A 16,507-nucleotide genomic window follows, 5' to 3' on the forward strand; every position below is an offset into this window, starting at 1 on the left:
AGCAGAGTCAATTTCCTCTATCACCCTATCCTAAAAACATGAACTTGTGGGCAGGCCCATAGACCGTGCCAAAAAGACCCCTGTGACTGATACTTGGAGTAGGTTTCCTCTGCTTTAGACCCTAAATTTCAGCATATTCTTTAGCTACTGTAAGTTCAATATAGTATACGGTATTGCATTGTAGAATAGTAACATAGTGTTTACACTAGGCAGGGCGCAGCCCCCTGCCCAATTTTAAAGGGCAAACGGCATTCTGCTAAAATAGCGGTCTGCGTCTCCCCCCTGTCGCATTGACCAGAAAGCTTGTGTGAAGCCCTGCACCACTCCAGGGGCTAGGCCCACCCCCAACAGTGATGTTGCTGGCCAGGGCCCCACTCACATTACTGATGTCACCAACCGAGCCTGCCCACATTAGTGATGTTGGCAGGTCTGGGCCACCACACACCTACTACCTGCTTTACCCCTGCACCCTGTCCTGATCCTAAAGGGATCATTAGAAACAAATTGACCTAGGCCATAGAAACCTGCCTCCCAATGGGGCTTAAGGTGTGGTAAGTCTTTGGAGTAATGAACATTCAGAATAAGTAAAGGCAGGAAAGGGTTCTAATACAGCCTAGGGAGGAAAGGATCAGTTTACATGGGAAGTCCTGTATAGGAGCAGGTTTTTATAAAAATTTCATTGCAACAGCATGCCTGAGTTCTCGTAGATAGCTATAAAATAACATATGGGAAATATGATAGTCAGTACATAACTGAGCGAGAGACTTTAGTAGAGTGCCTTGATATAGTTTCACCAAAGTAGATACCTCTACTGCATCCGAGACCTCTAGTCTGAAGGGAGGATAATTCCACAGGGGAATATCAGAATCAATACCGTTTGTCCACATTTTATGGAAGGCAAAGCCAGTGTGGGTCACTGCCAATTATATTGGCCATAAATAATATGATTTGATCCTGGCCACCAAACCATGGCTTCCCTGTGATTGCCTTGCAACACCCATTGTGGCAACCACTGGTTAAAAGGACATATCTACTTGGGTATAAGAGGTCAGTTGCTAATTCAGCAAACAAAAACAAGAAGTCCTTATATCTGCTCTGTATGCATCACACTACTAGTATGCTAGAGAATGTATCATATATTTCAGTAGAGCAAGTATCTAAATTGCCAGGGGTTTATATAATAGCAGTCAGTGACCGGATTCGGTTGATGCTGGCTTTGCAGGATATTATATAAAACCCCATGAATCTTTTACATCGAATTACGTTTACAAAATGTGTCCACATATGCCATTAACATAACAGCAACATTTACTGAATTGAAGATTGTGAAAATAATTACTATAGAGCAATGGTTCTCAAACTGTGGGTCCTGACCCCAAAGTGTGTCGCGACCATCTCAGCATGGGGTCGCGACTCCATGTTGCTGACCATCAAGCTGATGACTTTTCTAATCAGTCAGTGATTCAATGAGTGTGAAAAATCTGTTGAGTTGTCTGTTATTTTAGATTCATCACATAATTTTTTTGCCACCACAATGCTGCCATGCATGTGCGGTCTGCTGACTACACATGTGATGGGAGGACCTGCAGTAACTTATTGGGGTCCTGTAATAATTTTTATTGGCTGATGGGGTCCCAGAGCAAATAGTTTGAGGACCCCTGCTATAGAGTATCAAAAGGAGGTTATGCATAAATAAATACAAATGTAATATCTGAAAAGGCTACAACAAAATATCCATGTATTGTGCTAGTGAGCAGTGTTCTAGGTTCCATTTTCTAATTAGTCAATTTATTTAGTAACTGTTTCCTATATATCTTGAGAAACTCAGTATTTCTGTGCTTGTATATATTTGTGTTTATATGTGGTGACATATTAACTGTACAGTGTGAGGCAGCCCCTAGCACATTAATTTATTCCTAAAAACAAATCTACAGCTTTCTATAACTTAGCACAATCCGTTATGCTCTACAATTGTAGATAGTCATAGAACAAATTTGGTAACAATAGACCGATATGTTGCAAGCTTACAATCTATAGGGACATAGGAGGGAAACACAAGGACAGGCAAGAGTAATAGCATATCAGTCCCACAAGTTGCAAGTCCAGAAGGGAAGCTATATAATACACAAGTGCCTCTCAGGGTTATGTGGGTGGTACTTAAATTTGATAGGCTTCCCTAAAGAGGCAAGTTTTCTGGTAATGCTTGAAAATTTGGATCCTTGAGGAGAGTCTTATTGTGCCTGGAAGAGCATTCCATAGCGTGTGTAAAGAATGATCAAACCAAAATCAGCAATGGATATCTATACCAGGTTGAACTAGATGGACGCAAGTCTTTTTTCAGCCTTAACTACTATGTAACCTACTATGTAACTATGTAAACCCTTCTGCCACTGTCACAAAGTTAACCCTCACAAATGAAGCCAATACTCAAAATGAGCCATGGAATGGCAAATATGGAGTTTAGCAAAGCATGAAAGAGATCCAATGGCTATGTGGGGATGTTTTTTATGGTCTACTTGTGTTTTTCAAACGGAGTATTGTGGTACCCTGGGGTTCTGCAGGGCACTTGCATGGATGCCACAGGTTGCTAAGAGGTGTAACCAGTGCTGGTGGTTGCCAATCATCAGTATGTGAACAAACAGAAACTTAACACTATCCACCACCATCTAACAATGGGATGCAGTCAACACTCCAGGGTCAGAATGCCGGCATACCGACTGCCTGCAGAAAACCAGTACTCCTAAAGTGTCAGGATGCAAATGCCGGCATACAGACAGCTGGCATCCTAATCAGTGAGTATGGGTCAGACTGAGGATTAGGAGGTTTAGGGACTTGTGGGGGGACTTTTGTTATCCTGCAGGGAAAGGTTAAGCTGTGGGGGAGTAGGGACAGATGGGGGGGGTAGATTAATCTGCAGGGAGGGGAAGGTAAAGATGGGGGGTGTTAAGGCACTAACAAGGAGGTCAGATGGTGGGGTTAGGCTGCCGGTAGGGAGTGAGTATACTTACCTGAACCCTTTTGGTTTCCCCTCCTCAGGGATGACGGTGCCTGTAGTTGGGAGTTTACACCATTACGGTGTCACCCTACACTTAAACTCACTGTTTTGTCAATATAATGTAAACGTGCGCTAGCATTTCGTTTCAATAAGTTATGAATAGGCACTTCCACTTTTTCTGATAATAAAAAGGTTCATTTAGACATAAAATTCATACAAATAAAAAATCAGACCGTGAGAAAGCACAGCGTCTTGGAAATATGGGTGCCGTATTCTAAGCTTATATGCAAATCAAAGGTTTTAAACTGTAAAACTTTACCTTATTGTTTACAATGCCTAGTATCGGTACACACAACAATGGGTGAGTATGGGGAAAGGGATAACATACATGGGGGTTATTCTAGTTTACTCGCAAAGGCACAATCTCTCTTTAATGGACAAAACCATATGAACTGCAGGTGGGGCTGATGTAACATGTGCAGAGAGAGTTAGATTTGGGTGTTTTATTGTTTCTGTGCAGGTTAAAAACTGGCTGCTTTATTTTTACACTGCAATACAGATATCCGTTTGAAGTACAAACCCCACCCGAATCAAACTCTCTCTGCACATGTTACATCAGCCCCACCTGCAGTGCACATGGTTGTGTCCATTAGAGAGTGAATGTGCCTTTCCGAGTGAACTAGAATAATCCCCATAGACTAACACAGTCTTTGGGTACCAATTGATAGATGCTGCTATTTAGTCTCAGATTTGAGATAAAAGTTTGTGATGGATCCTTGGCTTTGCAAGAACACTACCTTCTTCCAGGGTGAAGTGAGGAGGTGTCTGCCGGCAGACTCCCGCCAATACCGTCTTTGTAGGAGCGGTGTGCGGCGGGTCCAGTATACTCACATCTTCGACTAGTTTTGCCAGTTAACTGGCTTCCTCGGGATGATCGTGGTTTCTGGACGCCTCCCCTCTTTGCCCTTTTATGCTGGAGTTAATTGGAGTTTGTGTCACTGCTTCAGGGTGGTCTGTCACTCTACTTCCGCTCTGCAGAGCCAGTCATGTCACTTCCGCCTTTCGTCAGCGTCACTTCCACTGTGTGCTAGTGGCTGCTCTATGTGCTGTAGGGAGGTCCATTAGTGCTGCCCGTTGGAGGTCTGTTTGATCGTTTCCGCCCTTAATCTGGCGTCACTTCCGTCCTACGTTCCACTATAAGCAAGGAATAAAAAAGAAAGCAAGGGAAAAGAATGAACAACTGCAAGAAAAGAAGGGAGACTAAGAGAAAAAGCAACAAAAGCATCCTCAACCTAAGCAAACACCATCTAACCGAAGCGGAATACAGAGTCCTTCAGAGGGGCCTCAAATTCGCATCAACTAATACATTTAAAATTATACATAGATAGATTTACAAATATTTATTAGAAAACTGCCATTAAAGAAATTCTTTAAGAACAAGGATAAAAACAACATTGAAAAAACCTAAATCAAAAAGAAGAAAGTGAAAACTAAGAATTCCAACACACGGAAGAGAAATCCACCTTATTTCCAAAGCATATTAAAGGCCATTATGTACAAACCTACCAGAGACTGCTGGAACAGGATCTAGAACTAATTCCAGAAGATATAGAGAAATGGAATATAGACAAGAACTCCAGGCATTAAAAGCACTGAAGTACAACAATGCAATAGTCATTAAACCTGCAGACAAGGGGGGAGCAATTGTCATAATGGACAGGGAAAAATACAATGAAGAGACAATGGCCCTTATTCTGATCAATGCGGCCGGATCCGAATATGCGGCCAGCACCGTGCGTCCTAAACCCCGCCTTCCATACGGATCGCCAACTCCGTCCGTACGCGGTAAGAAGCTGTCCGAACGGACCGCATGTGTATTTCTCAAGAATACACCTCCTCCATCTCAGGGAACCTCCCCCATCATTCAATGGTCGCAGACCATCGAATGCAGGACCGAATGGCCAGGCAGCTCCCGCAACCTCAGACCACACGGGCATTTCTCCGTGCAAAAGCAGGGATCTGGGCGGGCAGCTGACATCCGGCAATGTCATATGTCCGCCCCCCACACGTGTGTCACGGCCGCATTACCATACGTACGCCCAGCGTTTGCATGGGGACGCCCATGAAACGCAGGGTGTAAATATATGGTAATGAGCCCAAACAGCACTTCACACCCCTCTCCACCCCCTGTTCGTAGTGTACACATTTCATGCGGAATGTGACCGTGCGTCCCGCTCGCACATGCGCAGAGACGACTCTGCACATGCGCAGACACAAAACATCGGCGGCACGAACGCACGCGGATATTACCGCACCAACCAGAATAAGGGCCAATGAGACAACTTGAAGATGAGACCACATACAAGAAACTTCCCCTCAACCCCACCAACAGATTTTCAAAACAATTAGGACTTCTGAAGAGTTCCTACATCCTAACAACCCAATCATAGCAGTCCTATACCATCTCCCGAAGATTCAGAAGGATACAAAAAAAAACCTGGGGCGCCCCATAGTGGCAGGAATAAAATCAATCCCCTCAAATTTGTCTGAGTATATTGACAAATTTCTACAACCCATCGTTATAAAACAACCAGGATACATCAGAGATACCACCCATGTCCTTGAGATGCTGCACAAAATTAGATGGGAAAACACCTTCCTACAAGCAACCTGTGATGTAAAAGCATAGACCACCATCACAGATGCAAACATGTAAAGAAATGGCTAGAAGAGGAAAAAGGTCTAAAAAGTGTCCACAAAGATTTCATCATAGAAGCAACAACCTTCATCCTCACACACAACTATTTTTGCTAGTTTCTATCTGCAATGCAAGGGTACGGCCATGGGCACTAAGCTTGCCTCTTCGTACGTGAACTTATTCCTGGCACAATGGGAGGCAGAAACCATCTGGGGACCTAGCGTCCATGAGGAAAATCTCTGAGCCAGATACATCAACGATGCCATTATTATATGGGATGAAGAGAAAGGGGACCTAGAATTGTTCATAGAAAATAATTGAATTCACAAGCAAAATAAACAAAGAGAATGTGAACTTCTTAGACCTTAACATCTTTATATAAAATGGGAGAATAGAAACAGACAGACATCAAGACTACCGATTGCAACTGTTACTTAGAAGCAACCATCACAAGCAGTGGCTTAAGAATTTCCCGGGGGGGGCTAACTAAGAAGAGTGCGAAGAAACTGCTCCAAAACGGAGGACTACAACACACTAACAAAAAACCTAATTGACCACTTCAGAGAAAATAAATTTGATCCAGCCTTTCTACAAGAAGTACAAAACAGAATTGGAGGAATTGAAAGGAAAAAGAAAAAAACCAAGATGGGAAGAATCAAGTTCACATTCATATCAGAATATTCCTCGCAGAGTAGATGGCTGGAAAAAAGTTTAAAGAAACATTGGCACATACTTATAGCAGACAAAGAACTCAAAGGAAACCTGCCTGAACAACCACGCATAGTATACAAGAGAGCGGGAGTCATCAGAAACTCTCTGGTCCAAAGTTATCTAAAACCTACGAGCAACACCACGAACATAAGAACCATTACACACAAAAGGCTTCTCGATATGTGGAGACTGCACGGCATGTAGGAAAACCACTAGCAAGGATAAAGAAATCAAGAGGAAAGTGACATCTTTCTCTAATGGGAAGGACCGGATTACATGCAACACCGCAGGGGTTATTTACATGTTAGTGCCCTTGCGGCCTACAATATATAGGCAAGACACAAAGGAGACTACAGAAGCATATCTGTAACATTAGGAACAAAAAAGAAAACCATATCGTTCTGGTCCATTATAAAGAAAAGCACAACAGCAACCCTTCCTCCCTAACATTAATTGGCCTAAAGAAAGTCACCACACCATGGAGAGGAGGAAACTAGGAAATGGCCCTAACCAGGGAGGAAACCAAACTTATCTACCATATGGGGACTCACCCCAAGAGGCATGAATGTCAAAATCGCAGCCTTTCATTAATTAATTAATTAAAAGGCCACAGCCAAACTCCAAAACATAGCACACTAAATTGCTCTCTTAGTCTAAAATTCTCACCAAACAGTTGTCTTTTCCTAAAATCCTCATCCCCCTACCTATCCATCTTGTCCCTCTTACCTACCCACCTAAACCTCCCATATCTGTCTCCCATCTCTCTCTATACAGACCCACTATCAAACTTTTTATTTGGAAAAGCATAGAAATAAATAAATAAAATTATATAGAACTTCTAAAAATATTAAATATTAAAAATCCACCCTTTGTAAATATAAAGATAAATAAAAACAAAGAATACATAAAGTGCTTAAATATTAAAAACATCGGGGAACATCATATAGACCTATCACACTGTATTGTCACTGTCACTATAATAAAGACAATAATATGATAGACCCACTATGAATTACAACTAATCTATGGGACGAGTATATAACATAAAATCTGTATCCAACATGATTCCCCGTTCCCTGATCTGTCATGTTATGTGTTTTCTGTTTATATGTAATGTATGCGGATCATTCAAAGAATAAATACTAGACATGCATATACATTACTGAATGAATAGTCTCCGTGGAAATGGAGAACAACATGAACTAAGGGCAGAGATATCTAAGACCACGCCGGGCGGAAGCCCATAGTCAGCATATTCCACAAGGGGCCGTAGGACGGAAGTGACGTGATCAAACGGACCTCCAGCAGGCAGCACTAACTGACCACCCTGTAGGCAGCAACAACAAAAGATTGCAAGGTGAAAGTGCGGCATTCACTGGCCCACAGCACATAGAGCTGCCACTAGCACACAGCGGAAGTGACGCCAAGTAAGGGCAGACGTGACGGACACCCGTAGGGCAGAAGAAGAGTAACAGACCACCCTGAAGCAGTGACATTAACTCCAGCATAAAACAGCAAAGAGGGGAGGCATCCAGAAACCTCGATCATCTTGAGGAAGCCAGTTAACTGGCGAAAATAGTCGAAGACGTGAGTATACTGGACACGCTGCACACCGCTCCTACAAAGATGGTATTGTGGGAATCTGCCTGCAGACACCGCCCCAATTCACCCTGGAAGAAGGTACAGTGTTCTTGCGAAGCCAAGATGCCCTTTTCCCATACCCACCCATTTTGTGTGTGTGTGTGCTGGTACTAGGCATTGTAATCAATAAGGTAAAGTTTTACAGTTTAAAACCTTTGATTTGCATATAAGCTTAGAATACAGCCCCCATATTTTAGAGACGCAGTGCTCTCACTGTCTTAATTTTTTATTTGTATGAATTTTATGTCTAAATAAACCCGTTTTTATTACCAGAAAAAGTGGAAGTGCTTATTCATAACTTATTGAAAGGAAAATGCAAGTGCACGTTTACATTATATTGACAAAACAGTGAGTTTAAGTGCAGGGTGACACGTAATGGTGTGCACTCCCAACCACAATATCTAGAAGGTATCCTGTAGTATACCTTAACACATCCTGCAGCTGAACCACTGACAAAGTTTACAGCGCAGCCTTCTGACATTCCCTCCTATGACGGTGCCTGTAGTTTGACAGTCCTCTATATGTATCCCATAACAACCTAAGCATGACGGTGAGCACACCTTTCTGGTAGTGGCGCCATGAAGAAAAAATATGGATTCATTAGGACTTTTTGATTCAAGAAAGTTTGTGAACCACTGAATTTATACTGGTTCCAAAGATGTTGTACAGAAAACTCAACATTTCCCACACCTCATAAAGCACCATACTCAACAATGCCAGTAGTATTAAGCTGTGGGGATGTTTTCCATCTGCAGGGACTGGCACCTTGTTAAAATAAAAGCAAGATTGGATAATGTAAAAAAAATACAGGGAAATGCTGCCAAAAACCTGCATAACTGCTACTGAAGTTTTGGGTTTAAGTTCTCCTGAACATCTAACCTTGGCTGGAGAACAAATAGCTGAATGCAATCACTTGTCAAAGTCCTGATCTCAGTCTAATTTATAATCTAGGGAATTATTTGATTTGGTGAGCATAAGTGCCATCTAAATAAAAAGAAAAGTGTCCTATAATAGATATTGATATGGATTCGAGAGCAGTATATGCTTTCAATCCTAAGACACCTATTTACTTTTACTGCTAGCATTTAATGTATAGAATGAAAAAAATATAAAATATTCAAGAAGAAAATTTGGCACTCTGGGTGATAAATTTAGCCACCGGGGTGCCCTACTGGACAATTTGATATATTTCCATATGTTCAGAGTGAACAAATCAGGTGGCACTCCATGGGTTAAGTGAAAAAGTATGTTAAAGAAGCATATGTTTCCTCTTTTAAAGCAGAAAGCCTGCAAAGTTTAAACCACCATTTGATTTTATTGGATGTCTTCCGCATTAAGGAACCTGCTTAAAGGGACCCAGTGCAATTTTAATAATCAAACCTCCAATATATTGTCTGTTTAAATTTACCCCTGATGAAGTCGTTAAAGATGAAGCCCGTAGGGTTCTGAATTCGTCAAGTGCAAACTTCATGATTGGATGAAATTTAATTTTATATTGTTTTAAGTAAATTGTTACTATGCATGTTTGTCTATTTTGAGAGTCATTATCCTCTATCCTGTAAGAACGTGGTGAGGACTATAAACCTGGTGGTACTTTATTAGTGCGCTCTATTATTGCCATCGCTGTTTCTCTCTACCACCACTAACGGGGGATCTAACGGGGGATCTATACAGCTGCCGCTATAACTTTTAAGCGCATTTAAGGGTCACTTCTTTATGTGTATGTGTATATATATATATTATTCCCAATACTCCAATACACGCTATATGTTATTAATACAATGTACAACTTGTAACCAAGAAATATGCAATGTATTCACAAATGGGAGGCAGCTTAACCACAAAAGTCCCTGATGGTTTAAGGGACCAGTACCCATAATATCTTCCCCAATAGTGGTAAAGCGCCAATCAATTGAACCAGTCCATGTCCTCAAGTCTTTTCAATGAAGCGTACAACAAGGATATTCCAATTTATGTTTTTATTTAAGTCTTTAGAGAAATATCAAAACGACCAACGCGTTTCGTCAAAAAAGACTTCATCAGGGGTACATTTAACAATCTTCTCAGGAATGGAAGAGAAAATGTTTTTCAAATGGTCAATTTATAGTATTCCTCTTCATTGGGAGGGTGTATATTCCTAGACATGAACGTCTGCTGACTCTATTATTAGGTTAAAATACAGTGTATAAAATGAACCCTATGGGTACGAAGTAGAAAATGAATCCTCTTGGGTATCCCAGAGATCCTTTAACAATGGTATTGAGATGATATTCAAAAAACTCCCGAATTGATGCCAGTAAACAAAATCTCCTACAAGGATAGCTGATACAAATTTCTATGGGTTGTCACAGATATTACAGTATGGAAACATTCCATCGCATTTCGTCTAGGCAAGACTTTTATCAGGGGAACATTTTAACAATCTATCAGCAAAAATTGATTCTCAAAGAGTTCTTGGAAAAATTCATTTTATTTAGGTTCTCAAAAGAAAGTTTATTTGATAGAAATAAATTTGTGATTATTTTAACACCATAAAAACGCTTTAGGTATTCTTATTAAGCCGGTCCCTGTTGGGCTATAACCTTACCCAATATGAAAGATGGATATCTGTTCATCCGGGATTAATAGTAGCAAATTTTAAGGTCTATCTCTGCGGAGGCTGTCGGTCTCCTACAGGGAAGTTCTGCTTGCCATTCCCTGTAGGAGACCGAAGTCCTCTGTAGAGATAGACATAAAAATTTGATACTATTAATCCCAGATGAACAGATATCCATCTTTCATATTGGGTAAGGTTATAGCCCAACAGGGATCTGCTTAATAAGCATACCTATGGTTTTAATAGAATCACAAATTTATTTCTATCAAATAAATTTCCTTTTGAGAACCTAAATAAAATCTAGGATCTGGAATATTTCTAAATTTCACGTAAATAAAAGGATTTGGTACTTGTGGAGTATCACGGCTCCCCTCGCATGCTATATATAGTGGCATGCGATGGCATATGGTTTTTACCGATTTTGGCAGTTTTTTGACAATCGTATGCAATCGCATCGCATGCGATTTGATCGTATGCGATCGCATACGATTTTGCACTGAAAAGCATCCAAATGCATTGGAATTAGTATTAAACCTGTTCAATGGCCCCCAACTGGCATTTTTGAGGCTGTACCACCCCCACTATCAACGCGAACCCGAAGCGTGGCGAGCGCTGCGAGCCCGTGAGGGGCGGTGGTATGCGTCCTACGACCTTTTCATGCCTCCACTATCCACGTCGGCGTGGAGTTGAGAATAGAAAGTGTGGCGAGCGCAGCGAGCCACCGAGCCCGAAGCGTGGCATGCGGACACCTGTGAAGCCCGTGAGGGGACGCGTATACCTGTGAAGGTATCTGCATCCCCTCGCGGGGCGCGCTGCGCTCGCCACGCTTCGGGCTCGCTGCGCTCGCCACACTTTCTATTCTCAACTCCACGCCGACGTGGATAGTGGGGGTATGAAAAGGTCGTAGGACGCGTACCGTCGCCCCTTGCGGGCTCGCTGCGCTCGCCACGCTTCGGGTTCGCGTTGATAGTGGGGGTGGTACAGCCTCAAAAATGCCAGTTGGGGGCCATTGAACATGTTTAATACTAATTCCAATGCATTTGGATGCTTTTCAGTGCAAAATCGTATGCGAGCGCAGCGGTACGCGTCCTACGACCTTTTCATACCCCCACTATCCATGTCGGCGTGGAGTTGAGAATAGTAAGAGTGGCGAGCCACCGAGCCCGAAGCGTGGCGAGCGGACACATGTGAAGCCCGTGAGGGGACGCGGATACCTGTGAAGGTATCTGCGTCCCCTCGCGGGGCGCGCTGCGCTCGCCATGCTTCGTGCTCGCTGCGCTCGCCACACTTTCTATTCTCAACTCCACGCCGACGTGGATAGTGGGGGTATGAAAAGGTCGTAGGACGCGTACCGTCGCCCCTTGCGGGCTCGCTGCGCTCGCCACGCTTCGGGTTCGCGTTGATAGTGGGGGTGGTACAGCCTCAAAAATGCCAGTTGGGGGCCATTGAACATGTTTAATACTAATTCCAATGCATTTGGATGCTTTTCAGTGCAAAATCGTATGCGAGCGCAGCGGTACGCGTCCTACGACCTTTTCATACCCCCACTATCCACGTCGGCGTGGAGTTGAGAATAGTAAGAGTGGCGAGCCACCGAGCCCGAAGCGTGGCGAGCGGACACATGTGAAGCCCGTGAGGGGACGCGGATACCTGTGAAGGTATCCGCGGGGCTCGCTGCGCTCGCCACGCTTCGGGCTTGGTGGCTCGCTGCGCTCGCCACACTTTCTATTCTCAACTCCACGCCGACGTGGATAGTGGGGGTATGAAAAGGTCGTAGGACGCGTACCGCCGCCGCTCGCCACGCTTCAGGTTCGTGTTGATAGTGGGGGTGGTACAGCCTCAAAAATGCCAGTTGGGGGCCATTGAGCATGTTTAATACTAATTCCAATGCATTTGGATGCTTTTCAGTGCAAAATCGTATGCGATGCGATCGCATGCGATGCGATTTTTTGGCATACGATGCCCATCGTGGGAGCCGTGATACTCCACAAATACCAAGGATTTTTTCCAAGGACTCTCTAAGAATCTATTTTTCATGGAAGATTGTTAAAATGTTCCCCTGATGAAGTCTTGTCTAGATGAAAATACTGTAATATCTGTGACAACCCGTTGAAGGATCGAAATAATCATTGGATGAACTTTCTCTCTCTGCTTCATTGAAATTGGATCATGATATATGGACTGTATATGTAAACTATTTAAACTGTAGGCACCATACCACTATTGGTTACTATATTGTGGTTTTCTGTTCCCTAACCCTAGGGGAACATTGTGGTAGGGCAGCCAATATTATATTTAGTGTTTATAAATTTTTAAGCGCATAGTGGAATATTGGGGTTACACACAATAAATATATATATATCTGTGACTGTTGATTCATTATGCATAAATAAGAACTACATTTGTGAGCTGTTTAGACTTGAACAGAGATAAAGTAATTAGAAAGAAGGGCATGTAAGGGGTAAAAGTAAGAAGATCTGGAGAAAGAATGAGCCATATATACACTGTTCCAATACTGGATACATAACACTGCACAGTGTAAATTACACTATAATTGTAAATATTGAGATTATTATATTTTTTTTTTTGCAAACTAATTTTTATTGGTTTTCAACAAGAGTCAGAAAATACGTGTATGCAGAGGTCACAATACAATGTATGGACTCAGAATAACAAGTAGATACTGCTAAATAACAACCAAATATGCATTTGTGTGTCAAAGACATTCTCTACAGAGTTTATGTATGCAGGAAATAAAGTATATGAGAGAAAGAGGTGAAGAGAGAAGAGGGAGGTAGGAGGGTTGGGGTGGAGGGGAGTGGGTAAGCCAACGTGATACTGGTGTGAAACGGTCTGTGTCATATGAGTTTTGTATGAGGTGATTCTTCAAAGGTAAACCAAGGTTGTCATTGGCAAAAGGTCAACATGGAAAAGGATAATACATGAAAAGTTAACAGGATTTTTTATTAACATTTTTGTCAATATTGATACCTGACCAAGTATAACTGGTAGCCTAAAGCTGGGTATACACTATAGCATGTGTGTACTCAGCCATATTGGAAGTGGAAGGGGCTCGGCAGGGTGCTGGCATCTACAAGTGAGTATGCGGTTGGGTTGGGGGTCACATTTGTTAATTATCTGCTCCATCATCTCTACATGCAGGGCGAGGGAGGGCATCATTGGTGACCCACGGGAACACACATCCTTGATATTTAGCATACCTAATTAGTGATATTTCAAACAATATTGCTCAGAAGGGGAAAAATTTGCAATATTGTTTAAGATATCACTTAGCATGTATTTTATCTGGCTTTTTATCTGCAGGTTTGCCTATCATTTTGAGCATGATTTAGCTTCTCTGGACCTGAAAACAGCTCCACCATCCAGTGTCCAAATAACATGATAGTTCTGAATTTTGAGATCCCAATATTACTGGGTTGTTTTTTATTTTAGTTTTTGCAAGGGGGGCGGGGGGATAAAATACCTTCATAACAATAGTGTGCCTCTTCTGAGCCATACACAAAAAAGGCTGTAACTGCACACAGCCATGTAAGCCTGTTTTACTACTTTATGGTGATGCAAGTATCCGTTTAACTAATGCGGAGATTGTGCAATCGTAAACCATAGCCACCAATTGATTTTTACGCTGGTCATAGCATTAGTCCTCATTCATATGTGCTTTTGCACCATCTCCTTGCAAGTTGTAAGAGATCCTTCAGAAATGGTTGTAATGCTCTATTGTAAAGCGCAACGGAATCTGCTGCGCTATATAAGAAACTGTAAATAAATAATGTTCATCTAGAATTGCAGTCATAAATGGGCAGGAGGTGGCATGTACTTTGCGCTTGAAATGCAATTTCCACTACCAAATTTTGAGCAACACGTAAGCCAGGTAAGCTCTGATGTAGCGCTGATATAGAATCAGGTCCATAAATATTGGTACATTGACACAATTCTCATATTTTGGACTCTATACACCACCACAATGGGTTTGAAATAAACCAAACAAGATGTGTTTTAACTGCAGACTTTCAGCTTTAATTTGAGGGTATCCAAATCAGGTTAATGGTGTAGGAATAACAACTGTTTCAATATTTAAGATTCCAAAAGCAATGGGACAATCGATTCAAAAGCTATTTCATGAACAGGTCTGGGCTATTCCCATGTTATTTCATTATCGAATAAGCAGGTGAAAGGTCTGGAGTTGATTCCAAGTGTGACATTTTCATTTGGAATCTGTTGCTGTCGACTCTCAATATGAAATCCAAAGAGCTGTCACTATCAGTGAAGCAAGCTATCATTAGGCTGAAAAATCAAAACAACCCCATCAGGGAGATAGCAGTAACATTAGGTGTGCCAAATCAACTGTTTGGAAGATTCTTAAAGAGTGGTGGATGACAGAAGGCTCATTTCCCTTAGGAAAAAAAAAAACATTCACAACAGTTGGCCAGATCAAAAACACTCTCCAGGTAGGTGTAGATGTGTCAAAATCAACAATCGAGAGAAGACTTCACAAGAATATAGAGGGTGAGCCTCAAAAACAAGAATACCAAATTAGAGTTTGCCAAACAACATCTAAAAAAAAAAAGCCTTTACAGTTCTAAAACATCCTATGGACAGATGAGACAAAGATCAACTTGTACCAGAGTGATGGGAAGAGAAGAGTATGGAGAAGGAAAGGAACTACTAATGATACAAAACATACCACCTCATCAGTGAAGCATGTTGGTGGTAGTGTCGTGGTGTGGGCATGTATGGCTGCCAATGGAACTGGTTCCCTTGTAATTATTGATAATGTGACTGCTGACAAAAGCAGCAGGATGAATTCTGAAGTGTTTCGAGCAATATTATCTGCTCATATTCAGTCAAATGCTTCAGAAGTCATTGGACGGCGCTTCACAGTGCAGATGGACAATGACCTGAAGCATACTAAAAAAGAAATGAAAGAGGTTTTAAGGCAAATACGTGGAATGTTATTCAATGACCAAGTCAATCACTTGACCTGATTCTGATCCAATTTTTGGTCCCTTAAAAAGTGGGAGGCACATATAGAAACAGTTGTAATTCCTACACCGTTCGCCTGATGTGGATGTAAATACCCTCAAAATAAAGCTGAAAGTCTACAGTTACAGATCATCTTGTTTGGTTAATTTCAAACCCATTGTTGTGGTGTATAGAGCCCAGAATATGATTTTCAAACACATTCAATCTGTAATAGTGATATCATTCACTACTGTACCTGGTTGCTGTACGTTTTTTACTATATGAACTGCAGACTAATTGATTTGCCCAGGCCAATGCACTGTTTGCCAGATAGTCTGAAAGATTCTAGGTTAGGGACAGTTTAAGAGCCATATTGTAAATGGGATATTAGAACAATGAAATTGTTCCATCTGCAACAGAAAGCTTGAAGCCAAGGCTGCTACTCCCATTTATAAATGGATGGGTTACAAATTAGTGATGGAACTCTAAGACTATTATTAACAGATTTTTATACAGAGCAGCAAATAACAATCATAGTCGTAGGAAGGCCCTGCTCGCAAGCTTACAATCTACAGGGAAATACTCATTGATACACAAGGATAAGTGTTCTATGTTGCATAATAGTCTGCCAGATTGCAAAAGTTCTTCACCCAGCAATGTTAGCTTGGGGTCAGGAGTATGAGAAAGTGAAAAAGAGAAAATGTGAGGATATGGGGTATTTACATTTATATATGAAGGTTTATGAAGCTTACAGTATGTGGTGGTTCCAGAATTTGATTAGCTTGCCACAAAAAGGTGAATATTCAGCAAATGCTTAACATTTAAGGAAAAAGGAGAAGAATTATTAAGGTATGTATTGTGCAAATAAATAGTGGTATAGCAT

This window comes from Crinia signifera, chromosome 1, assembly GCF_055691185.1.
Source record: "Crinia signifera chromosome 1, ASM5569118v1, whole genome shotgun sequence".
In the NCBI taxonomy this organism is placed as follows: Eukaryota; Metazoa; Chordata; class Amphibia; order Anura; family Myobatrachidae; genus Crinia; species Crinia signifera.